The following is a 26,447-nucleotide window of genomic DNA, read 5'->3' on the forward strand; positions in this document are numbered from 1 at the left end:
CCAAGGCATTGATCCCTGCCTCACACTTACTGCTGCCACAGGAGACAGTGATGTCAGCACCTAAGAAGTCCCTGTCTGGCACCTCTAATTTTATTACAGAGGCTTGGATCAAGAATGCCATCAAATTGGCTAATAGAGATTCTGAACTGTGGTGCACAAACCATGAAAATGGTCACTTTACCAGTACAACCACCATTTCCAGGCAAGGCTGCTCCAGCCTCAGGAACTTGTTTCCTAGGCATTCTATAAATTTGGGGTTCTGACTTTCGCAGCACAGCTGCCCCAGGTGACACAGGGCACCAAAACTCATCATGTGCTACATGCTTTTGTAAGAGAAAATTCTTCTTACCAAGGCAACAGCTACCAAAAGCTTTCACAGATGCTGCTTGTGCAGGATTACTAAAACAGTTCTTGAACAATAGACTTAATGAGGAATGGTGAGACTTAATTAAAGCATAAAATAATTAAAAGGCAATCAAGAGCAATGAGAAGTTTCTGATTATTTTCCCCCACATTTAAAATGTAAGATGTGGGGGAAGGGATTGCCTGATCTCTATGGTTTTCAAATGGCTTTAGAAAATTATAGAATGAAGAAAATATTAGACAAAGATGTGTAATAAAAGTTTCAACAAAGCAATCAAATTATCGGCTGATAAAATAGAGATAAGAAGATACTCATTTTTCATGCAAATAAATATCCCCATCTTTTCTCAGTAGAAAATAAAACTTAGTAAGTACTGGGATACAAATGCATGAACGCCCTGCCCATTGGCCTCAAATAGACCCTTGCTCCCTTGACATTGATTTTGGTGGCCTGGGCTCACAGCATTTCCAAAATATAATTATTTCAAAGGAAATGGGTAGCTGGAGCAGGAAACATTCTCTAACCTGGAAGAAACACCTTGAAAGCAATTCAGTTTGAGCTGATTTTCTTTACTCCTTTCAAGAGAAGAGAGGAGAATGGATTGCAGAGCACTTTCTATTAAATTTTATAGCAGTAACTAAGGATAACACTTCTACCATTACACTGAACAAGAGTTTGAAACACAAATTCTTTCAGTTTCATTACTTTAAAAAGGAAATCTCTTTAAATCCTGAAAAATGGGAGGGGGTTGGTTTGATTTTGTGTGTGGGCTTGGGGGCAATTCTTAGTTGCCGATTTTTTTGGTTTTTTGTTTGGTTTGCTGTTGTTGGGGTTTTCTTCCTTTTAAACAAGCTTTGCTTCTACTCAAGCACTGAGAGACTGAAAACAGCAATTGATTTGTAGGAACAAGAATATGGCAGACCTTTCCAGCCACAGCAACTCAGGCTGCTTTTTGCTCTGTGCTCTCTCCAGCATACACATGGTAGAGCACGTGGTGGCACTTAGAGAGGGAGCAGGATCCAGGATATCCTAACTGCTCTTGCTCCCAGGCTCCATCACTGACTACTGCCTTGCAAATATAACAAAGAATTAAAAGCCTGAATTGTGTCATATTTGTATTTTTCTTGTGATTTACTGAGACAGCAAACTCTTCAAGACAAGCAGCAGTACTTCCTCACTTCACAGCATCAAGCACCAAATGGTGCAGAACATGATTTGCTCAACACAAACAATAAAACACATGAGCTCCAAAACTAAACCTGTGGCAGGGGGAGCTAAAGACAGAAGCAGAAAAAAGATATCTACCAAGTTTATGAAATTTATTGTTTTTCTCAAACTCATGCTTGGCTTTGAATGCAAGTACCAAAAAAATACAAACAGGCAAAACATGGAGTTCTGAAAGAGTTTGCCTTCCTCCAGTAAAAAACCAGGTGTTTGTTAGATGTGAAACCGGAGAAAGAAAACCATGCTGGGAATAAGCTGCAAAACACCTCTACTGAGCCCCTTCCTCTTCATCACTGCTGGCACCCTTTTGCCACGATCCTTTTCAGTCCTGCTAACCCAAGAGAACATTGATCACAAGCCAACCCTGGCACCACCATTCCCTTTTCACTCTTCTGTAACATTTCCTGGAGGGAATGTGTCCATCAGGATCATCACCTCTCCAGAGAGAGGAGCATTTCCCACGCCCCTCACTAGCTCCAGCCCTGTTAAGGGTAATTATTTATAAAGCCAAAACCCACAGAACGACACTTGCACGGGCTGCCATCTCTTGGATTTAAACTTATCCCTATCACCACATTTTAGAGAGACTCCATGGCAAAAGCTGTCCCAGGATATTTGTTATTTGGGGTCTAGGACATCATTCTTAGAGGAAGAAGCTCGAAGTGGTCTTGAAGCCAGGTTTAAAATGGGGATCGAGTGACAACTAGTGGAGATTTCCCTCAGTGCACCACCGTGGATTTTTCTGCACGATGTAATCTGCACCAAGATCCCGCTGCACTGAAATAACACAGACGCAATCCAGTTATGGACAAAAGCTTTCCAGGAAAAACGTGCACGCTTATGTGGAGACAAGGGGAATGGAATGTGCTCCTGTGCCTCTAAGCTGTTCAGGTACACAGACTCACATGCAAACCCAAAAACCAGCCCCACAGGCACGTGGAAGTGAAGATGTAGGAGTGAGAAGTCTGGAGAAGGCAGCATTACCTTCCTCTCGGTACATCCTTAAAGAGGATGTGCATTCCTTCCTTAAAGAGCTCCAGCTCACTATTGGAAGCTTCTGGCTCCTCAGCTAGAGGCTGGGGTTGAACTATTCTGTTTTACAGCCCATGAATCTCTCCAGTCTGTGTACGCTTTTACACTCAACAACATAATGTAGCAGTAAGTTCCACAGCTCTGTACCGTGCTGCAGGAAAATATATTTTCATTTACTTAATATATACTATTTATTTCATTGGATAGTTTCTAATGCCTTATTTATGAGAAGGTGAACATTCATTCCCTAATTTTTCTTCTCTTCTTCCTTCATGATTTCATTAGCCTTCTCCTGCGACCTCTGATTTACCTCTTTTCCAGGCTGACGAGTCTAGAAATTGATAAATTCACACACAGCAGAAAAAAAATCTTTCATTTTATTTGCCTCTTTAATCACCTCTGAACACGGTGCTTACTCTTCCAAAGACTTATTAGGAGCAACTCGCCCAAGGCAGCATTAGTTGAGGTATGACTGATCATCACTACTCTCGTGTATTTTGTGGGGTTTTTGGTAGGGAAGGGAAGAAGGTTATTTTCTTTTTACGTGCAATACTTTGTATTCAGGGGTGATTCATTTAAATTGTCATTTTATCACCTGGCCACTCAGTACTGAAAGTAACTACAACACTTCAAAGTGCTTTTAAATCTAGCTACTGTAATTTTTTTTATAACACCATTGTGATTTATTAGTATCAGGCCCTAGTAAAGTACTACAGCTCTAACACAGCCATCAAAACCATTAGAAAAATAATCCTCCCACACGAATAGCTAAACAAGGGCAAAAAATTGCAACAAGATCTTTGACAAAGTTTTGGGAATTTACCCTGCTAAGATTTCCTGTCCAAAGCACCATGGTCCTGGTGCACTGACACCAAGAAAACGATTGCTGATGTTGTCACAACTTCTGAATTTGGTAAAAGAGGGGGAGAGAAAGAATAGGGCGGGGGGGGAAGTGCCAACTGTAAATGTTTTTCAGAAATCTTCAATTAAGATTATTCACTGCTTGTCGCAGACAGCTGAATCTTTAAAGTGCTTTAAATCATAACTAAATAATACAAAGAAAGTTGTAGAAATGTCAATTTTTACTATTATTGTATATCTCCTCTTGAGCATAAGTGCCCTATCATTAAAAAAAAAAAAAAAAAAAAAAGGGCAAACTAAGTTTCTGCTCCTCCTGAGTGCAGAAGAAAGCCTGGTAATAATAAGCCTAACTGTTCATAAAGCAGAAGACAAATTAAAAACAAAACCCAATACTGTGAAATAACCTCATGATTTAAAAAATATCTCCTGCTTCTGAAGAAATGACTCATCATATGACTGCTTGTGGATTGGCTGTATCATTACAATGAGAGTAGCAAATGTGTCAATTAATTTATTAATATTTGCAGTTTCAATTTTCATGGCTGATAGAGAGATATGAAATACTGAACAAGGAAACAGTTTAATCTCTCTCCAGAACACTTCATGTTTTTAAATCATCTCTCCATTCAATCGACAGACTGAACGCAGCCAGCTCAATACATGAATGCAATAAATTAATGTGGGCGACAGATAAAATTCAGATGCTGCAGAAACTGAGTGCCTGTGCTCAAAACAGGAGCAAGGACTTTGCCACCTCGGTGCAAAGCACACGTCAGTGGCTCCTGGTTCTACATCTTTCCTTTGGTCGAGCTGCTTGGCTCACCAAGCTGCAGTCTGTTCCCAGGAACACCGACCTAACCAAACTGGCTGCCTGTCCAGTGCCACATGAGATGAGAAACACCATCAAACACCAAAGAGTAAGATGGAAAGTGACATCCACATAGCTGAGAATAGAAACCACTGGCAAAAATGGGGAGAGAAAAGCCAAACACACACAAAAAGAAGCTGCAAAAATATCAGTGGGACAAAAGGTAAAGAGGAGCACGGAGAAAAGTCACTATAGGAACTAGGGATTAACAAGGAAGGACCATAAGAGATGTGTAAAATAAGCCAAGCACAGAGTGCCATGTCATCCCTTCACAAACACAGTACTGGGGGAGCTTTGATGTAGATTCAGGGCAGCCACAGTCACCCATTTACACCCCGGCTGAGAGGAACATGTGAACCCCATGGGCACATCAGGGCTGTATTACAGTGACTTTGTCTCCAAGACACAGCTAATGCTGCAGCACTTATTAACATCAGGCTGCTAAAATATAAAGTGATCACTGCACAGGTGAAAGAAAGGAAGGCTCCTGGGAATACACCTCACCAAGGAACAGAATGATCCTTATCTCATCCAGCAAAGTAAACAGAGCAGCACAGATTCACCAAGAACGATAGGTAATTAGAGGTACAGTCAAAACCTGTGGAAAAATCAATGAAAGATTCAGTCTCATGCAGATTCTCAATCAGACCCTTAGTTGTGATGCACATATATCAATAACAGAGCTGCATGTAGCAGTTGGCCACACAAAAAGGAAGTATTTCCCAGATTAGAACAGAATTACAGTCAGCTAAGGAAAAGGCATTAGGAGCAGATTCTAGCTCGTCTGGGGGAGTGCAACCATTGGGAGGAGGTACAATACACAGTGTCTTATAAACAAAGATTAAAAAAAAAATCTGTGTGAAGCCATATGAGAAACACAAAGATTCAACACTGGGGACTTTATTCAATAATTCTACTTTAGTCTCTTTATATATACAAACAACTGGGGCAAATAAAACATAATGAGACAAAAAGCCCATAAAATTGTCTGCCAAGGGAGTGGAACAGAGAAAAGTTCTCTTTGCGGGGAGGGGGGGCTTTGGTTGCTGTTAGTACTGAAACCAAAGCCAGCACTATTTCTCTCACTGATGAAGCAATGTGCTCTCCCTCTTATGCAAAATATAAATTTCACTGTGCTTTTCCATAGCAAGAAAGAAGGACAAGGTTATGGTGACCAGCACTGGAAATAGAGAGGGAATTGCTGGGCATCCCTGCATATTTTGCTAAGCATCTATTGGTCACAAAGTTAGGGGGACATTGTCCCAGTCCTAAAGGACTTGTCAGCCAAGGTCCCTGGGGGGATGTGAGGAGCCTGTGATGATGGCATCACCCCTCAACTCAGAGCTCCTTAGGAAGGCACCCCTCCCTCCAGGCTGAGGAGCAGTGCACAGAGGCAGCCTTGCCTCTGCTGGAGGAGCAGGAGCAGTGGCTCAGCAGGTACCAGGGCAGCCCCAGCAGGCAGTGCTCTCCCACCTTCCACACCCAAACCTCCCTGGGCAGCAGCAGAGTACTGACACGGGCAAACAAAGGGGGACATGGGCAATTCTGTCACTCAGCAGCTTCTCCCTTGAGCTTTGCAGGTACTCCCTGTGCAGCAGCTGTCTCATCATCTCCCAGCTTGCTGCTGGCACAGGAGAGTGCTATGGGAGGACTGAGAATGAGAAAAGTTGTCAGCTTTGGTGACCTTTAAGTAGAGCTCCTCTTGCCAGATGTGACACGGAAGATAACATGAAGGAGGTTTTTTCAGAACTGCATGACAAATGAAGACTCAAGGCTGACAGAGCAGATGGGGGGTGATGTCTCAGTGCTGCACAGGACAACATGCACAGGGCAGGGGTAGGCTATGAAGAACTGACAATGAAGATGAGTGTTTTGCACTTGGGTGGTGGAAAAGGAAACCCTGTGAGTTGGCAGAAAAAATGTTCAAAGCAATAAGCCAGAAACACAGTATTTGTAACCACATTTTTGGAACAGGGAGAAAACACACAGCTCTGACAGACAATGAACTGTCTCGGGAGCCACACAGGCCAGAATGAACTGCACAAGCAGACATTTTGCAGATCACTGTTGTAGAACTGTGCCCTGGCGCCTTAACGCTGGCAATCCTGGGAGGATTGCATTTTAAATACTGCCTGAGCTTGCAGCCAGCCAGCCACAACAGACCAGAAGGGCACAGCTGCCTTCCAGGCAGCCAGTGACAGCATTTAAGTTGCTGTCCCTCCCACACACAGAGAAGAAACCAACCTACTTTCATGTAATTTGCAACAACAGAGCATGGTCCTCAAAACTCATGTTCTGGCCATTATTTCCCCATACTACACATTTGTTTCTCAAGCCACCCAGGCTAAGGCTTAGGAAATAGTCCATCCAGATCTACAGACTCCTTGGTCAGGATGAGACACAGCTCAAGAAGCCTTAGAACAGAAGAACCATCTTTCCTGGTGCTCCTTGTGAGATAACTACTGTACCTTGACACCCCTTCATCCAGCAGAACTACAGATTTCATCAGCAGGCTACAGACTGCATGGCAATCCTGCTACCAATCCTGCTCCAGAACCCTGGCACAAAGACTGTACACACTGATCCCAAAACCAAGCTCAGAAGTCCTCTCCTTGCTGGCCATAATGGATAAGTACATTATACAGCTTCACAACAAACCTGCAGCCAACTGAAAATACTCCAAACAGAGAGTGAATAGATTCTCACAGAAAAGCAAATTGTTGCTCACTCCACACCAAATGCAGTTCTGTTTTCTGCTCCATGCAAACCCACTGCAGAACTGCTGGTTTCCCAGACCCTGAAACACAACACAGATGTGACCAGACAAGGGATATACATTGGGATATCAGATCCATCAGCAGATAACAGTAAATCAAGCAGGTTACAGTGTGCATGCTGAGACAGTTGTTTTTGCACATGTCCCCCCAGCCTGCTGCAGCCAGATTTAAGCTATGGACTCTTATAGCTGGATAGACCAGGAATTTGTTACCACAACAAGCCCAAACTCGAAGAGACCAAATTTCTCTTTGTCTAAATACCATGCCATGGATGCCACACTAGGAATGATGCAAACCACAAATGCAGTAGGCCACAAGCAGAAGTTATTAATTCATTACTGATATTAAAGATTATTGCTGAAAAAACATTTATCCTAATAAACACAAGGTACACCAGTTAACTCCACAGAGATTCCTCAAAACACTTAAATACATATATGGAATGAGTGAAAAAAAGCAGTAAGCATAAGGGTGGAGTGGGAAATAAGCCAAATGCCACAGTCTGTACTCAAAAAATATAAATGCTAGGGTGGATATTTTGCTTCCAGACAGAAATCAGCCATCATATCAGGTCATGTAGGTTTTAAGTTTGATTTACAATATGATGCTGAGACAAGACTTTATCAGACACTTGGTAAAAAACCAACTTGTACAGACAAATACAGGCCACGACTGAGATTAAAATCAGTCTCAGCAATTGGAAAAGATGAGTTTTGTGAGTAGCAAGATGATGGCAGCTTTCTTCCTTCCAAGTATTTAGATAAATTTTAAATTTAACCCTAAACTCTCCATTTCCTACCTCTTTAGCAGCCAGCTTTTTGTAACTGGCATAGCTAATTGCAAGTCCCCTCCACAAGTGTCCTGGGAACAGACATTGCAAGCTCCTGCACTTCAACTGGAAAGGACACTGAAACTATGAAACAGAGTTTTTCTCCAGTGTTTAATTGAAGTGGACATGAAAGAAAAGGAACTTCAATCAGAAGGAAATTTTGCAAGTCTGAAAGAACTACATGGATCTGATATGCTTTTTGTTTTAGTATTCCTTCAGCCACCACTGATGCTTTCAAGAAGTGTCTGCTCTTTGTGCTCTTTTTACCTGTTATATGAAGAAAAAATTCACAAGCCAAATAAATATTTGTTTTCTCTTACAAGTCACCTTTAGATCACAATCCATCCTGACATCAGGACAAGGAGTTCATTTTAAAGTTTAAAGTAATTCATCACTGAGCTAGATCTAAGCTGCATCGAGAATAAATGTGCTTCAAAAATATGTAGTTGCCAAGTCTTTACAGAGCCATTTGAAACATCTAATGCAATCACAGAATTGTAGTTTGCTTCCACTAGAAAGGCTCTTTCATTTACATTAATCTCTGGGAATTGTCCTGCATTACAGAAAACCACCGAGTTCTCAGATTATTGGTTTGACCGTATTTGAGCTGCAGACTCTGACATTTGACTATGTGCTTGAGCAGAAAACTGTGTGTGACAGCTCTGTACCCTGACATAAAGCAATAATTACCCTGTGATGAGAGTCCCAGCTGAGAGCATGTCCCCACTGATTTAGAAACAAATCCTCAGCATAAATCCCTTGCATCTTTACAAAGCCAGACTGGGAGGTAAAAAGAAGATGTAATATTCTATTGATTTTGCAAAAGAAGAACTGAAGCAGGCAGTTTTGATATACAAAGTCATGTAGGCACCTAATCCTCTCAGGATCAGCGGGGGTTACAGATCTGTATGATTTTTGCAGATTTGGCCACAATAGATATATCTATAGTCACACCAATGAGATTTGTGTTCTGCTGGGCAGTTGGGGATCACCCTCGAGCCTCAGTCCTGAATCCCTAACTCTCATCCTCTGGCTCCCGTCCTAAGAAAGCAGATGGCTCTGAAGGCTGTGAAGCTCCACTGGGACAGGAGGGCTGGCTCATGCTCTGGGCTCAGCCCCCTCTGCAGCATGGACAACTAACCAGCCCCTGGCTTCCAGCTTAGCTGCCCAAATCTGTGTCAGGGACCCCAAACCCTTGCCTGGGAGCTTACATGCTCTCTTCCCATACACATTTTGGAAAGCAGCAGGGCACTACCCTCTTGTTAAACAGGCCACAGAAACCCAGTCACTTCCTTACTCTGAAGGGAGAGGTAGAATTGCTCTAGGTCAGGATTAGGAATACAGGCAGACTAATGTGGGAAAATATGCCCTGTTGTTATCCATCTTTTACATCAGCTCTGCCAACTTTCTCCATTTCATCTAATACTTGACACTTCACTAAGCACCTAAGCTTCTCAAGAGAGATCATTATACAATAATCACACTTTTATTAGAGGCTATGCTTTATTTTAAATGTTTGGCCTTCAAGTTCGTAAAGAAAAACTAAGTGTGACCTTCAGTAGAATTTAATGCAAGATGCCCTGGGAAAGCAGTATATTGTGACTGTGTGATGCCTAGAATGTCGGATTTGGGGATGCTCAGGGACCCAAAAGAGAAGGACAGAGGGCATCAATCTCAGAGATATCTACAAACTAAATCATGCACATAAGAGATCACAAAAGGAAGAATTCAAATCATTGGGCCATTTTAGGAGGGCTTCCTTTTTGGGTACTTTGTGAGCATGCAGTTAATCAGCCTTGCTGATTTACCACACCTCATGCACATGAGAGCTGGCTCGGTGCATTATAAACCAGATTGTAGCAGATTCCGTGACATTCAAGGTGGCACTTCTGACACAAGGCTCCAGGGCACAGGTTTAGGTCTTTTGGGGACACATCCAGAAGAGACAAGAGGTGCAGGCAAGTACTTGAACAAACACAGTGCTCCTATCTATGTACCTGCAGCCTTCCTGGCCATCAAGTTCTTGTGACATTGCAGAAGATCACATCAAAACATTAAGTTTAGAATTTAAAAAGTCATGACAGCAGTATGACAGCATTCTGAGAGTAAATGCAAACGCCATTCAAAAAATTCAGGAAAATTCTCACAGCAATGTTAAAAATAACATATGCACCATGTGGTTATGTTAATGTGCTGTCTTTCAGCCTTGCACACTGGGCTAGGGGATGGCAGGGCTATTTTTCTGTATGTTTTAAGAACTGTTATCACATTAAAAATAATGATTCTTGCTCACTCACTCTCCAGAGCTCACATTCAAGATCTGCTGCCCCTTACAGGGAAGAAAATAGTTTTTTGCCATCAGAATGTTGGCAATGCCATGTCAAGTATACAGTGTTCTGCTGCCAGTGAAAGGTGCCACCTCCACAGCCCCATAAACTGAAACCCTCCCCTAGTGCAGCTTCAGTCCAGCCACGGTAACACTCTGCCCTTCAGCTGCTCTTTGGCACTGCTGCTGATTTGGCTCCTCTTAAGGACCATTCAACTGCTGACCTCTCCCTCCAGATGAGCCGGTGTGGCTGTGCCAGCTGTGCCAACCAGCTGGCCCTGGCATCACAGCGCTGCATTTCAGCCACGGAAGAGCTAGGACATGGCAGGACTGGACAGCAATGCCATATTAACAAGAAGGAACACTGACTTTTAGGGCTGAAAATCAGGATAGATGCATGAGTTTCTCTTGAAAGCACGCTGTCACTGAGCAATAAAACACAGCATGGGGATGGGGTGATTTAATACTGCAGCATTTAACTCTGCTGCTGCTAGAGATGCTCCTCTTCCAGTCTGGCAGAGCAGAGTACAAAGCCTCGACAATCTGCACACTGACAAAGGGTGTTGAGGGGCATGTCTACACCCTGAGCTTCCACTATGCACTGAGTAGCTGTGAAACCTCCCCTAAATCTCCTCACCTGCATGCCCTGGCCTGTGCTACCCAAAAGATCTCTGCACTGCATTCAGCTCTGGTTTGATTGAATGACAAAAGCAGAGTTTTGACAGCAGATGCTACCGGAGTGGATTTTGCAGCAGACCACCAAACAACAGGTAGCAGAAATTTCAGAAAAGTACCACTTTAGTCCTTGTACTAGCCAGGTACTCAATATTTAAAGACTATGTGGCTGGTCTTTGATTGCTCTCATTCAACAGAGCTCTGAAGAACAAGTACTGCATTACTTTGCCTCACTGAAGCTTCAGCCTGAAGTCCTCAGTACCTGTAAGAGCAGTGGTTTGATTTAAGTCCCCTCCCTGAAGCCAAGATTCATCATTTTCAGGAAAAAGAAAGGACAGTATATTTGTTCTGTGCTGAAGCCCCTGGGACTCAGAAGACAAGATGAAATGGAAATTTATTTTTTTTTTTTTTTTTCAGGTTTCTATGACCAGCACAGTCCAGATGAGACAAGATGGGTTCTTAAGAGGAGAGGTCCCCTGGTACAGAGCACAGACTGAATGTTGCCAAGATGGAACATGCCAGTCATTAGGATGCTAATTGGCCCTGACAGGGCTCTGGTGACTGAAGTGAACATCCACACTGTCACTATCTGGAAGCATTGCTGCAGGGAACAGCTCCAAAGAGCCTAAAGGAAAGAAGTGGGTGTGAGGAGGTAGAGAGATGAGGGATGTTTATAGCTCTCTACAGCTGTCTGCATCACGTATTTAAACAAAGGGGAAAATAATTCTGTCTTTCTACACTGCACTGATAAAAAAATTCCACTAAAAATCACTTTGGGTAATTTACATTTAAATGGACTTTGCACATGAAGTAGATTATTTTGCTGGTCATGTTTACAGTTCCTTCCCTGCTCCCCTTTCCCAGGACTCCACGACTCTTGTCTCCTGCACCATCTTTTCTCTCTGTCTCCCAACCGATCCAATTAAAACACCAAAAATAAATTAACTTGTCAGATTTCCCCACCACCAACTCTCTCCTACTGCTCTATTCCTGTCAGAGCTTTACCTCATCTTGAAAAATTCTGGTGTGTTGATTGTTTTTGTTTATTTGCCTAGGTGGCCAGATTTGTCATCTGTGAACTAGATTTACAGCACTTTCAAAGCAGATAATCAAAAGTTGCTAAACAGCTCATGGATGACCATTAGCAGTTTTGGTTAGACAACATTCTTGTAAGACTGGGAGAGCACCAAAGGCAAGGTGGAAAACTGAGATTAGGTTATCTGCAAATTATAGAGAAGGCTGAGAGTGATCAAAATGTGGGGATTGCTCAAAAAGAAATGTTACTTGAAGATAGATTTCAGACTTCATTGCAAATAACCAGCAACACTGACTCACTGATCCAGTGACTTGGTGGCCTAAATGTGACAAGTTAGCTGCATCCTTTAAGAGACCAGCTGTGAACAAGACAACTCTGCTAGTGAGATGCCAGATCAGACACTTAAACCACTGGTCAGCAGCCCTGAACCACAGGTCTGCACTTCAGGCCCCGAGCACGTCAGATGAAACCAGAGAAGCTACAACCACATTTAATCTATGACAAAAGGAAAGGTGGGCTGGAATAATATTGCCAAACAAATAAAAAAGTGTTTTTCCTTCAGCCACAATCAGCTCTCTACTTAATCCCTCACTATCATAATACCTTGGCAACTCAAAGTATTATCTCCCTAGAACTTCAGGGGATCCCAACCAGAACCAAAGCAGTTGGTGAGATCTCTCTCCACACCAGAAAACTACCCAGGTGTTCCTGCACAGCCTATTACACCCCATATATGGCAGTTCTGGGGTCCAAAAATTTGCTGTGGATGAGAAGACCCTGGCAGAAATTATTTGAGAGCTTCAGCATGTGAACATAATGATGAATATTTGCAAAGCACGTAAGTCATCCCTCCTCCCTTGCATGCCAGGAGAATTCCAAGCCTTCTAAAACATGCATACAATGAGATTGTGTCAAGGCTATATGACTACAGTGAGGAGGGGAGGGAAGAAAAGTAATGTGAAAACTAGCTTCAGTTACTGGAACTCCTCCAGTGTCTCCTAAAATGACAGTAGAACACAGAGGGAAGGAAAATAAAGGGAGGCAGGGGACAAGATGCAAAGCTGCACATGCTGTGTTTTGTATCAGCATTGGAGGAATACATTTTATTCTTGATGCACTTTGCAGTGCAAGCAGACAAAGAATGGTGGGGAAGAGACACAAAGGTGCAAAGCAGCTGGGATTTCCTCTCCTCTGGCATGAGCTGGGAGAATGGAACCCCATTTTGTCACCCTCTCTGCTCACCTAAAACCCTTGCCAGCCAGCCTCAGCACAACTCTTCCCAGATGGACCAGAAGGATCCTGTGGAGCCACAGAATTTGTGCTTCTCTGCTGCATGCTAGACCTCCTCTACACAAAGCACATGACTCAGGAGCCTGTGCTTCCTATTGCCACTTCCATCAAGCCCCTGCAACCAGTTCTGCCTTCCTCTGTAAACAGGTTTCATGCCTTCATAAAATGGATGCATTAGTCATGAACAAAAACCCAAAAGTTACTGGGGAGCGAAGCAATACTCAATGTACCACAGTCAATAAGAGACAGAAGGGAAGAAAAATATTAGCTGGAGAGTTCCAAGAAGGTTAGGGTTACAAAGAAGCAAAATATTGTCTCTGACACAGGAAAAAGCTCTTCTGAATACTAATGTGTTCCACACTGTGACAAAGAAGCTATACTTACCTCAAAGGAGATTAAGTAATATATAGCAACACCTGAGGAAAGGGAGGAAGGTAGAAAAGAAAGGCAAGCAAGCATAAACACAAAGAGAATAAGGCACCTGAAGTCTTTTTCATATAGCTTCTTCTCTTGCACAGGGGAGATTTATATCTTTTCCTCGGAAATTCAGCATTCAGGAAAGTGGACTTAGTATAACTCCATAATAATACCCTCTTTTCCAGGCCCCAGGAAACTATAATACTGATTTACTGGTCAAAGAAATAAATGTGCCTCAGAGTTCCACACAAGGTCTTTCTGAAGTTAATCCAGCTCTAAGATGGATAAGCAAAAGTGGAAAAATACCACAGAAAGTATTTGTGTAGATAAAAGGAGCTTTCTAAAGGCCAGTGTTCCTGTCATGATGGAATAATTTTCATTCTCTAGATAAAGAGCTGGAGAATAAAAGTAGAGAAAGTTACAGCACACAACCAGCTCCCTGGGCACCGGGACACGTTTGCCGGCTGGGAACTACGCTTCAGTGAAAATGCCTGACCAGTTAAATCTAAAATTGGATATATTTCATACAGGATTCATTTCAGCAAATGTTGACACCAACATCTGACACCACAGTCAATGGAGAGAAACAGTCACCTGCAGGACAGGATTCATCTGTTTCTAAAGCAGTTGGCTAAAGCAGGGTCAGATGAACGATGTCCTAAAATATCTCCTTCCTTTTCCCCATCAGTCAGTCAGAGGCAGACAGCTGGGCTACAGGCATCTGAAGCTAATGCTGGACTCAAAGCATCAAAGTGACTGCAGAGATGAGATTCAAGTACACACATGGAGTTTGCAGCAATTAATCCACTTCTCACTATGACGGCTGGAAATCTTACTCTGGAGAACACAAATACAAGTCTCCAGCTCCTATGCAATCTGTGTTGCCATTTAAAATGGATCAAGATGCAGCCCTTATAGCTGTAGATACAGCCTTTTACATGCAAGGAAAATGCAAGTGGAAGCAACACTATTCCTGAGCTTACAGACTGAAACCAATAGGTCTTAGTAAAGCTCAAGAGCACCACAGGAAAATTCACAAGTCTGACAGTTTTGAATTATTCCTCCTTAGATTCATGCCATCAGAGCTGTCCATCAGTTCCTACTCCTGGGTTTAAATGCAGATTCTGGGAGCAGAGGGGAAGATAAGCCCCAGATTTGTGTTAAAACAACTTTTTTCTTTTTTTTTTTTTTAAGTGAACAAGGCAAATGAGTCCTTAAATAGAACTTAATAACGTAGACTGCAAACATTCCAATATATGACCTGGCAGAAGAGCTCATACAGCCCAAACTGATAAGCCCCTAATAGAAGTTAAACCCTAAGCTGTTCCCTCATCTCTCTCCTGACAGGTGCTGAATTGTCCCATAACACAGATGGCTGGGAGCAGGTTGCAAGAACAATTCACACAGCCCACAGCTCCTCTCCCTGTTCAGCTCCAAGGGATTCTCTGGGACAAGCATAGGCAGGACTGTGTCACCTTCACCAGGACACCAGCAGCCCACCTCTGGTCACTGTCTTCCTCCAGGTGCAACTCAGGGAAAAGAGCACCCTGTGTGCAAGGGTGTTTCCCAAGCTTCCCAGCTGGGAAACAATTACAGCTACTCTACATAGGGCAACGGCACAGTGTATGCAGCAAGGACAGCTCTCACTGCAAACTGGAAGGGCTGGGCACAGCCAGGGTGAAGCCTCTGCTCAGGCAGGAGCATTTCCTGACACAGTGATCAGTTATTGCACATGGGCTGAAGCCTGCCTGATCAGGAGCCATTTCTTGTCCTGCAGTTACACAGAGCTTACACAGCATGAGCTGCCAGCTGGGGCTGGTGAACACTGCTGGGGTACAAACAAATAAAATCAGCCTTATTCACACCAAATTCCAAAGCAGAGGCTGTTTGCCTGCCCACATTCTAGGTTAATACAGAGGGCTGGGTGAACCTCTCAAGTCCAACTAAAGCAGACACTGACCTTCTCTGACAATAAAAAAAAAAACAAAACAAAACACAGCTATGGAGAAGCTGCTTCAGGACTCAAAACCAGATTATTTATTCAAACGGAGAGATTACTTCTCCCAGTGAAAGGCCAACTCCAGAATCATCTCTTCCATCACACGTGAGAAACTGTCTAATCTTAACCTCCATTTCAAATGCTAATTACTTTCCAAAATCCTAACCTGAATTCTTCCTAGCTTCTATGGAGGATAAAAAAAAATAGACATGAGAGATCTTCATCTTTCCCTTTCTAAATTTATATGAATTATGTAATTGCACTTTTAAAGGACTAGAGCAAGTGACTAAAAAAGTAATGCAGAATGAACTAACCACTTGCAACAAAGCAGGAAAAGAATACTTTTAAAAGCAGAAGAGCACTTTCTCCCTCCAGAAAAACGTGAAAAGATAAAGTAGAAGACACTATAATTGCATATGTGAAAAATTATTCAATGACAAGGGGATGTATGGCAAGTTATTTTAATTGCTAAGTTTATGATATTCTTTAAATGATGTAAAGGATACCGAGAGAACAAGGATGGCTGTCATCTAAGAGAAGGTGTACAGTCAAAGACACCTTCTTTAAAAGTTAAAACTACCTTAACATACTTATCTGATAAATTATATACACATACTGGCAGTGTAATCTAGCAGGAGTGGCTCACAGGCAATTTCTAAAGGCAAAACCTTGTCATTGTGAAAGGATTTATTAATAATTATGAATTAAATAATGATTATCAAAGTTAAGTGCCTGGAAGCATTTTGCCAAAATCATTTAGCTCTGGACTAAAACTCCAACAGTCAAGGAAAGACCAATCAATTTTATCATGGTAGGATTTCAGTTTAAATTCAGAAGGCAACTTAAATCCATTGGGGTTTTGGGGGTTTTTTGAAAGGCACGGGGTATCCACTCAATTGATTTTAGGACAAATGTATTTGTATTACTACACCTTTAATCAAGACTTTAGAGGAAGGCACTGTGAAGCAGAAGAAAAGCAGTCCTTATGCTGAGAGCAACACAATGGCTCCCCTGTAGAAGCTCACAGGAGCAAGATAAGCGTTTGTAGCCTCTCCAATAAGCAAAATTACTGACTCTGAATGCAAGAACAGTGATGTATGACAAACAAGGAGCTCAGCCTGCCAGAAACTTTGTGTTTGTTGTTCCAAAAAGGTTAGAAGCCACTGATTTAGAGTGTATTAGAAGAGATAGTGTGGAACAAAAACCAGATATTGGGAGACTGCAAGGAACGAAAAAACAAACCAGAGCCCCCCTGACCAGCATCCTAAGAAGGAATATTCCCAACAGTGAGAGTGCTGCCTTGCTAGATCAGGTGGGTTTTGGGACCACAAGCTAATCTCCACTAGCAGCCCTGTGTTACCCAATGGCTGAGGTGTGAGAGAGTCTCTGGAAGGGTTTAAGAAGTCCAGGAGCTCAGCTCAGCGCCAGGCACAGTGTCACTGCCCCCAGTTTACAGGCAGAGCCAGGCAGTGATTCTGCAGCCGGCTCACAGGCAGCACAGCCAGGTAACAAACCCTGACACTGTGCACAGCAGGCTCTGCCTTGCTCACAACCACATCCTGCTTTTCTTTGGTGCCAGCAGGAGGAAAACAGCACTACAACAAACAGTGGGAGATATCCCTCAAATCTTGATGGTACACAAAGCCTGAAGGAATGCGCATTACAGAAAGATTTAGTTTGCTGGCATGAAATCAAACGTATAAACCCAAGATTATTCACAAAGATCAAGACAACCTTCAAAGAAGCCAGAAATCCAGGGGGAAGCAAAGGATTTCCAAGTAGTTCCACTTTTCTCACACAAGCCAGGGAATCTCAGAGAGAGGGTCATAAATAATGGACTTTATTTTAATTCTTTGCATATACTCTTGCTGATGTAGTGCCTAGTGTCATCTGGAAATGCAAGCTGATAGAGAGCCATTTTTGGATACTCAAAGACACCTTAAAGGGGACTTTTTCTTGGAATAAGAGTGCTTGATTTTGGAAATACAAACTACTGTAATTTACTAATTGCTTTACATAGCCTACAAGTATTAGAGCACTTCTAAGATCAGATTTGTGATAATAAAAGCCTCTGTAAACTAACAAGGAAAGGCACTTCAGGATGCAGTGATAGAAGGCAGAATATTCAAATTAAGGTACCTAGTTAAACATCAAAGTAACCAGCCATTGACAGAACTATCCTTGTACAAAAAGAGTCACCAGTACTTGATGTCCTCAAAGCAAGACCAGTGTATTCTATATATATATATATATATATATATATATATATATATGATTATGCTTAAGCCACACGATGGTTAGATGTTGAAATCAGCATTAATGCAAGTAGCCTTATCTCACATCTTTATTGTGAGTTGTTCTGTCACAGCAAAATTCAAAGGCAATTTACTGAATTGAAAGCAGGTGCATGAAGTGCTGGTTAGACCAAGAGGCCTATCTCAGGAGAGTTTGATTCGTTTAAGTTGACAAAACATAGCACAATAGAGGGTAATGTCACTGCCTGCAAACACACTCGAGGAGAAGGAGCTGCAAGAAATGCAGAGAGACATTTAAACCTTAGGATTATCTTGGTCCAGAAATGAAATAAACCAACCATAAACTCTTCCTGGCTGGAGCTTAGAGGAATCTGAGTATGAAGTAGCTGTGATCTGGAGCAGCTTCCCAGTGGGAGAAGTCAAAGAGGAGAAGAAAGCAGATAAAGAGGGAATCCAAGAGTCCACAGAAAGGGCTCCTGCCCCATGTTGATCCCTCAGGAGGAGGGAGTCTTCCCTAGGACTCAGGCTTGGAAAACCAGGTTGTCTTTCCAGGTCTAAGCTTACACACAGAGTTCAGTAACTTGGTAAAAGGTTATCACTGGATGAGAAGGATCCACATGTTTTGGGGCAGGTTTCCTGCCTATTTCTAAAGCAGGAAAGTTTTTATTTCTTCAGACACGAAGATAACTTCTGTTTTTCACTGGTTCTCCCACAGTGCAGGAGAACACACAGCAGGAGTAAAACATTGCAAGAAGGGATAATTTAGGATCTAATCTCGAGTAATGTGTGCAGTCAGACAGGAGGGCATGGAGGAGCTCTACACTCCACCACCAGAGGTGAACTTCACAGATGCTCCACTGTCCAGATCGTCCAGCTCTTATCATCACAGGGAGGGAGAACTAAAAGGTACTGAAGAATCAACATCAGAGTGCAAGAAACTCACAGAGCAGCAATGCTCTGCACCAGCTCCTGGGTTATCATTCAGTCCCAAAGCATGAAGTATTTATCCTTCCTTCTCCAAACCTGATCCACAGGCTCTGGATTCAGCCGCCCTTTCTGCAGCACACTGAAGTCAGTAATCATGAAAGTTAAAGCCAAAGAAACATCAACCCAATAATGAAACTGTTGGAGCTGCTCTTGCTCTCTGTGCTTCAGAAGCAGTTTACCATAAAACCATCAAAACACAGATAGCAGGAGTCAGGAGAGCTGGATTACCCTCCTGACAGTTCACCCCAAGGAAAAGTCATAAGCTTTCCATAACCACTTCATTGTCTCCATGCCCTCACTCACCCCCTCTGTACACAAAGCTTCCCCTCTTTGGAAAGTGTAGAGAGACTCTTCTGTGCTCACAACTGCAATATAAAAACAAAATCGTGTGTTAATGATATTTAAATTGATTTAATGAAACAGTTTCAATGCCACCCTTCCTTCCTCCCAACTCCACCCTCTCCTTCGAGAGGGAAATTTGTTTTGGTTAATATGGAGGGAAAAGAAGCAAGCTAAAAATAGCCTCCTTTCGCCTTAAAAAGGTTAAAGCTATGAATAAACAGCCTGAAACAGGAATGCAGTTTATCTGCCCACCAAATTCCTACACTGTTTTCTTGTTCAGCTTTCCAAAACATTTTTATAAGGATCAAACACACAAATCTGCAGAGCCAGTGGTGTCCTAGAACTGCCTGCTTCCATGCTAGTAAGGTAACTGGTTTTGGCATGAGGAGGAATGGTTTGACACTGGATGAACCAAAGACATAATCTAGAACCATTAAGTACTAGAATATTTGAGTAAATCTCCTAGCATCAAAGGAATCAATATGAAAAAAACTGAGAAAAATCCACCAAGAAAACAGAAAACCCTTTCTCGTTTCCCTTTAACTGTGCAACAAATAAACTGCATTATCTCCTTAAAATCTACCTTGCCAGTAAAAAGCACTCACACTGTTATCCCTATCTTAGACCCAAGTCACATCTGTCCCTGACAACAACAGCTGTCAACACTGAAAGAGCAGGGTGATCAGCCAGCCTTGTCACCCTGGGCTGAAAGCCAAAGCAAGGGTGGCTTATGTATTTGCAGTGCAAAACCAAACAAACTCTTTATTCTCTTCCCTGTGCTATGCCATTAGCAAGCAAGCTGATCAGCCCCAGGGAGTATCCTTCCAATCTGAATATCTGAACCCAAACTTAATTTCCCCCTAATTCCCTTCCACTGTATCACCAGCGAGCTCCAGGTAATGCCATAGGAGTCACGTGTACTATCCTACCAATGCAAACAGAAGCCTCTTGGCAGAGTCCCCTTTCATTCCCAGTTTCCCATGGCATGAGGCATCAGAGCATGCTGCCCTGCAGTGCTACAGACACTGCTATGATACCTGATAGGAGTTACATCTTATAAAAAGGAAACCACCTCCCCTCTTACAGCAGATGAGCCCTCTGGAAGGAGAAAGGAAATGTCTCACTTTCATCTCAGAGTTCAGAGGGAATGTTATATAGCTGTCAATCCTATCAGGATCTTATTCATTCACACACCAGGGACAGCAACAATTCTGAGGTAGGTTGTAAAGCCATGAAATAGCCAGGTTCTGAAAAGATCTTTGCCCAGTGACATTTGGAAAGCAAGGTGAAAGGCTTTACTGACTCTAAAGTAAATAGTGAAAGCCAACATGCAACAGGCAGACCAGAGGAGTTAAGCTGATGAGGCTACACAAGGCAAAGCCAATTGAGGAATATGGTAGCACCTGCTAGTGAAATCCCAGGTGAGGAGTGTGAACCCAAGCTAACATCTGGTGTCCCAGGTCCAAGCAAGCACTTTCACTCAGAGAGGCAAGAATCCTCAGTGATCAGAGTGGGATAGTGGATGCTGGGATCTCACACTTGCACATCTGCATCACTGCCATGATAAACAGGCCTGCATTCCCCATTCACATACACTGCTCATCATCTCACCTTGACTGCTAAAAAGACTTCAGGGACACTATTTAGGCTGTGCAGAAATATTAGAGGAAGACATCCTGGTTATGAAATTGGTTGGTTACTTCTTCAACCACTGTACTGGAACATTCACTGGCTCTATGTTTACCCTCAGTTCCCATCCAAGGTTAAAAGTGTTCTTTAAATGATAGGAAACTGGCACAGAGACCAAACCATACTACTGAATTCTCAGAGGGAATCTGTAAGCAGATCGTGGAGCTGAAACTGGACTTGCAGAGCTCTGAGTTAGCTACCAGACCATTCTCCTTCCAACAGACACATCTGCCAGCATTCACTTGTGCAGCTTGTTCAGGAAATCTGATGGCTCAACAAAAGAACAACGAAGTGAGAGCAAAACATCCAGGGTGATGTGGGCCAAGAAAGCAAATGCATCAGCAGGGCCAGCAGTATCCACCCTGCATCCAGCACTGCACCAGGGCTGACCTGCTCTGCACAGAGCCCTGCTCAAGCAGCTACGGAGTTCTGCCTTCTCAAGGATGCAGGAGCCAAATGTTGTAGCACACAAAGATCTTTGACATCATTCATCTGCAGCCTCATCCCTCTGTTTTCAGCTAGTCTTAACTGGAGGTGGCTTCCCTGGTTTCAAGAGGCATACAGTATTCCCAAGGCACTGTAAAGAATGAGAAGGAAATGGACACTGACTCAAGAGAAACAGAAAACAGGCAACATGTGTGGAAACAACCCTGCTTTTGATTAAAAGCAAAAAAAAAACAAAAAAAAGACCCACTTGAAAGAAAGCAGCCTAGGGTGTTTCTTAGCAGAAAAACAAAGTCTTGGGCTCCTCTACAGCACTCAGCTCAGTGTATCTCAGACTGTGCATACAGTCACTGCTCTCCATGACACCCCTTTACAACTCTCCTAAGAAAACACCCACAATCACTACAAATTATACGTTAGGAATGCTAACTGATATAAACCAGAATGTCTTTGCCTCAGCCAGTACATTCTGCCAATTATCTATCCATGAACCAGGAAGCTGCTCCTTTGAGCAGTGTTCTCCTTCATCCAGTACCCCAGCATCAAATGTTTTGAACTTGGGTGAAGGGAAAGGAGCAGAATTCAAAGAGTTAAGAAATCTTGGTTGCGATTATCAGGGAGAACAGTGGTAATGCAAGGTACAACCATGGCCCTGATCAATATTCCTAATACAAAAAGTATGCATCTCAGGGCATGTCTGCAGCCCTGGAAGCAGTCTTCCAGCTGAGCGGTTGCTTTTTTCCTTCAATTCAGCCTCACTTTTAACTACTCTTGATTAAAACAATTACTTTCACTCAATATTCAATTTCTGACAGGTAATATTCTCCACATATGTTGCAAGCTGGCTGCATCCTTACAGGCAAAACACAAGAGCTCCCTAGAAGCAACTTTTCTTATTTTGTAAGTCATGTATAATTTATGCATCTGCAATATTGACACAGGCTAGAAATATACATCGTGCCAAAATCATTTCCTAAAAGCTTTCAAGAGATTCAAGGGCATTTTCCTCTCAAGGCATTGGTTCCTCTTGTTATTGCCATTAGTTCTCAGGAGAATCCATTACCTGAGTACAAATAATTCCTGTACACTCAACCTCATAACCCAAAATCAAGACCATGTCAACATTCAATGTCATTTAACTGTACAAGTATCTGACAGCCCCTTAAGCACTCATAGGGGTTTTTTTGTTAATTTAGTCCTCATTTTTTTATCAAAGACTTCCACATGCATAGATGTGCTCCCACCTTCCTAGTCTTGCAGATGGATTCCACATAGGACATACACAACTCTTCCAATTCAGAAGACAATTCAGCTCTTCCAACCAGGTAAATATCGTCTGAATTGGCTGAAAACTGGAGATGACCTTGCAAGCAACCGTTATCATTGTTATGCAAAATACTGAAATCACCTGGGTCTGTTTTACTGAGTTATGAGCAGAAGAGAATTATTGACAAAAGAATCACAGTCAAGTTATATGTTACATGGAGATTCACAGACAGCTGGCAGGATTAGGGAAGCACTTTCCTCATTTCCTTTAGTGGACACTAAAAGAGGGAATGCGGATTTTCAAGAGTTTTCATTCACTTTCCAAATAGCACTGAATTAGCTCTCCTGCACTGCAGAGAAAATTCCATTATCTCTTTTTAAGGGTATACCTAGGTACAGACTCAGGAACACTCCAGCACTGAGTCACCCTCTCTTTCCACCTGCCATGCCTATGACTAGATGTCACACAGGTATGATGTGTTTCTGGCACTCTGAACAAGTTTCATCTTCTTTGCTCAAGTAATACTTTTTTCCATTTTTATTATTTAAATATTTTTTTTTTTCTTTCTGAAGCCATTCTTGAGAACAAAATATTTTGTCCAATTCTTATCTTGGCTGTTGGATGAATAACCAGAACACTCACCCAAAGCACGTAGTCTTTGATTATTTCCCTCACAAGGTGTGAAGCTGGCTAGAAGAATTTGCAACTATGAGCTTGGAGTATGAGGTCTGGGGGATGAGAAGTGTATGTATCCTTTTAGCCTGGGATTCATAAATCAAAGCTTTTTGCAGTAGCAAGTGAACTGACAAAGTATAAATAGAGAAACACATAATTATCACAGATTACAGCTAACAAATCCTCACTGGAGAAAACAGAGTGTGTGTAGGAGAAACTCACTGTCACTGGGGGTTTTGCAGATGACACAGAAGATGCAATTGGAAGGAGCTCTTGATCTCCCACAGCAGTAACAGCTGGCCCCTTCAGTGATGCCACTGCAAGACACAGAACAACAGATCCATGAGTAAATCAGGCAGCTGGCCATCAGGAGTCACTTCAGGAACAAACTTTTCAATCCAGTGTGACTGCTCCCACAATTCCCTTCATCCCACCTCTGTACTTCCCCACACACTCTTCAACCTCAGTGGCGTTTGTTACTAAAATGGAACTTGTAAATAAACATTAACTTACTGGAGAAAATATCTTTTTGCTTATTCTAAATACACAATTTTTTAAAAAAGCATTAAGAAGAGGTGACTTTGTCATTGACTCTACTTAGAAGCTAGTAATGTGAGAGTGAACATGCAATGGCAAGAGAATAAGGACACTGGGCATGTAGAGGAAAGTCCAGGTACCAGCAGCACAAGAAAGAAGCTTTGGTCCCAAGGAACAATGCATAGAAAGCATTCAGAAGAGAGTGTGGGCTTCTGTTTCCTATACTGGGAAAAGGTCACAGCAAAGAAAAGTGAATTTGGTAAATGCTTCTAAACATTCAAGTTTCTGAGGCTGACAAATGCCAAGGAAACAAGCTTAGTTTTGTGGAAGCAGTTTATGCAACAAATACCCACAAATAAAAAGCATCTTCTGCTGGAAGTGGTAAAACTTCACCAAGTGATGCTGCATAGGGAAAAGTGAGTTTATAGCTATATTCAAATATATAGAAACATTTGAATGCATAATCAGCCAGTGAATATCAGGTTAGCTCCACCTACAAAAGCAGCAGTAAGGTCAGAGCTGTAGACAAAACACTTTGAGAAGAACAATCCCTTCCTTTTCCATGGAAGTTTTATAATTGATAATGAATTGACCACTGTTTAGTGCCACAAGATTTTTGCTAGTGTATACATTTCCTCAGCATTAAGTCTGGAACTGTAGATAAATTTTCTAATTAAGCACGGTGGAATTATCCCCACTGTAAATAATGCAGGGTTAAAAAGCCAACCTCTAAAAAAGAACTGTTCCATCCTTAGTGACCACACACAGCCAAGACTGGCTTTATCTACCCACTTCAAAGATCTTAGGTCTGTAGATCAACTGTGCCTGGCTTGCCTTAGTTTAACTCCCACCTTTTTTGCTGCTATTTGTCTGGGTTTTTTAATCTTGTTATTTCAGGTGTTTAATGACACTAATTTCCAGATGGCCTAGAAATCTAACACACCAGCAAACAGGTTACATCCCTGTTACACACAGGAGTGTCACTCTCTGATACTTCACTGTTTTATAAATCAAGCTGGCCCTGAAGAGGCATCAGCAATGCATTCACTAAGCATTGCTTTATTTTGATTTTTCTAAAACAAAGAACTATGGAAGTTTCAAGTGTTTCATAAGAAGAATGAGCTGCCTGATGATTTTTCAATTTGTTTTTTTTTCTTCCTAAACTTGACAAATACCAGGAGCAACATCACCTTTTAAGGCAAAAGGCATCTGAAAGCAAAATCCTGCTTTTAAGCCAGAGTGACTCATAACAGCAAAGATTCTTCCTATAAAAACAAATTCAATCATGAAGTAAGAACAAGCTAGAAGCTCTAGTAATAACAATTCAAACAAATCCTTTTTTCTCCATGACTTTTGTGGACTGATACTGACTGGTTCAAGCAGGTGCTCTTGGCAGCTGCAAAAAAAAAGAAAACAAGTTAGACAGACCACTGGGCTGACCCAGCCTTATCCTTCATCTGCATCCCTAGGGAGTGCAGCGAGCACAGATGCACAGAACACACTGCAGGCCTTATCTCCTCCATGGGGATGCAGCAGGAATCTGTATCCCCACTGCAGGCACGCGTGCTTTCAGCAGAGATAGGGCACCGGAGATGCAGGAGCACGCACACAACACTGCCCGCAGCAGTGGGTACCTGTGTGCAGCCCGGCAGCACCGCTCCTTCACCGTGCCCAGGACAGAATGTCAGTGGAGCCACGAGAGGCAGGGCTGCTCAGACTGCAGCCCTGCCTCCTCCTACAGAGGTGCTCGCTGCCATCAGAAGGGGCAGCTTTGTACCGGTGACAGCACATGACCTCAGGAGCCCGCATCCAAGTCTACTCCTCAAATCCAGAATACATCCAGAATCCTGCTCTTTGAGGAGTATCATAGCCATTGCACATTCTCCTTGACCCATTCAACATGTGAGCCCAGGAAACTAAATTTTCAGCAAAGAAGGTGGTGACACCACCAGCAGAGAGTCCAGGGCTCCACTTCCCTCTCCACAAATGGCCTGCTGTATGACCCCAGGCAAAACATTTGGTCTGCTTGTGTCCCACCTTCATTCTCAGGCTGAGCATTTTTTCCTGTCTCTTCTTTTGACCAGGGATGATCTTTTACAAGATATCCAGACCTAGTCATCATGTGTTGCTGTGCACGATGGGGCCTCTAAGTTTTAAGTTTAATAACAGAAACCTCAGCTGCAGTGTAAATCCAATTAGAGCTACAAGGCCCCCCTCAAATCCAGCTACTCTAGATATCCTGCTCCAGAGACCAGAGGCATGTTTTCAGTCTTTCTGTCCTGGCTTGTATCAAATGCTTCCAGGCTCTTTGGCTTGTCCCACACCACCTGGAGTCCATCCAAAAATCTCTCTGACAACTCCCAACCATTTAAAAGATTTTTTTTTTTCAGGCTAACTTCACAAGTTCTTAGTGGGGGAAACTACAGCTTGACAAGAGCAGGTGAATTGAGTCCTAATGTCAAATTCAAACTGATCAAAAATCTGTCACAGACAGCTCAGCTTTCCAGGAACTTGGACACCTCGAGTTAGATGAAAGTCCTGCTCTCTGATTTT

At 42.6% G+C, this 26,447-nt stretch overlaps 1 protein-coding gene across 7 annotated transcripts in view; it reads right to left on the reverse strand.

Annotated features, from left to right (window-relative positions):
- The window catches only part of TSPAN4 (tetraspanin 4), a 416,360-nt gene that overhangs the window by 325,835 nt on the left and 64,078 nt on the right, over window positions 1-26,447 (reverse strand). For 5 of the 7 annotated variants that reach the window (XM_088166703.1, XM_088166706.1, XM_088166705.1 and 2 more), the window contains exon 2: window positions 23,580-23,674. The gene's annotated coding sequence lies outside the window, so the exon portion shown is untranslated. Of the gene's footprint in view, window positions 1-19,243; window positions 19,306-23,579; window positions 23,675-26,447 lie in introns of those variants that run through there. The other 2 variants (XM_088166707.1, XM_088166711.1) reach the window with 2 other exon arrangements.

Source organism: Sturnus vulgaris, chromosome 6 (genome assembly GCF_052056855.1).
Source record: "Sturnus vulgaris isolate bStuVul1 chromosome 6, bStuVul1.hap1, whole genome shotgun sequence".
Taxonomy (NCBI): domain Eukaryota; kingdom Metazoa; phylum Chordata; class Aves; order Passeriformes; family Sturnidae; genus Sturnus; species Sturnus vulgaris.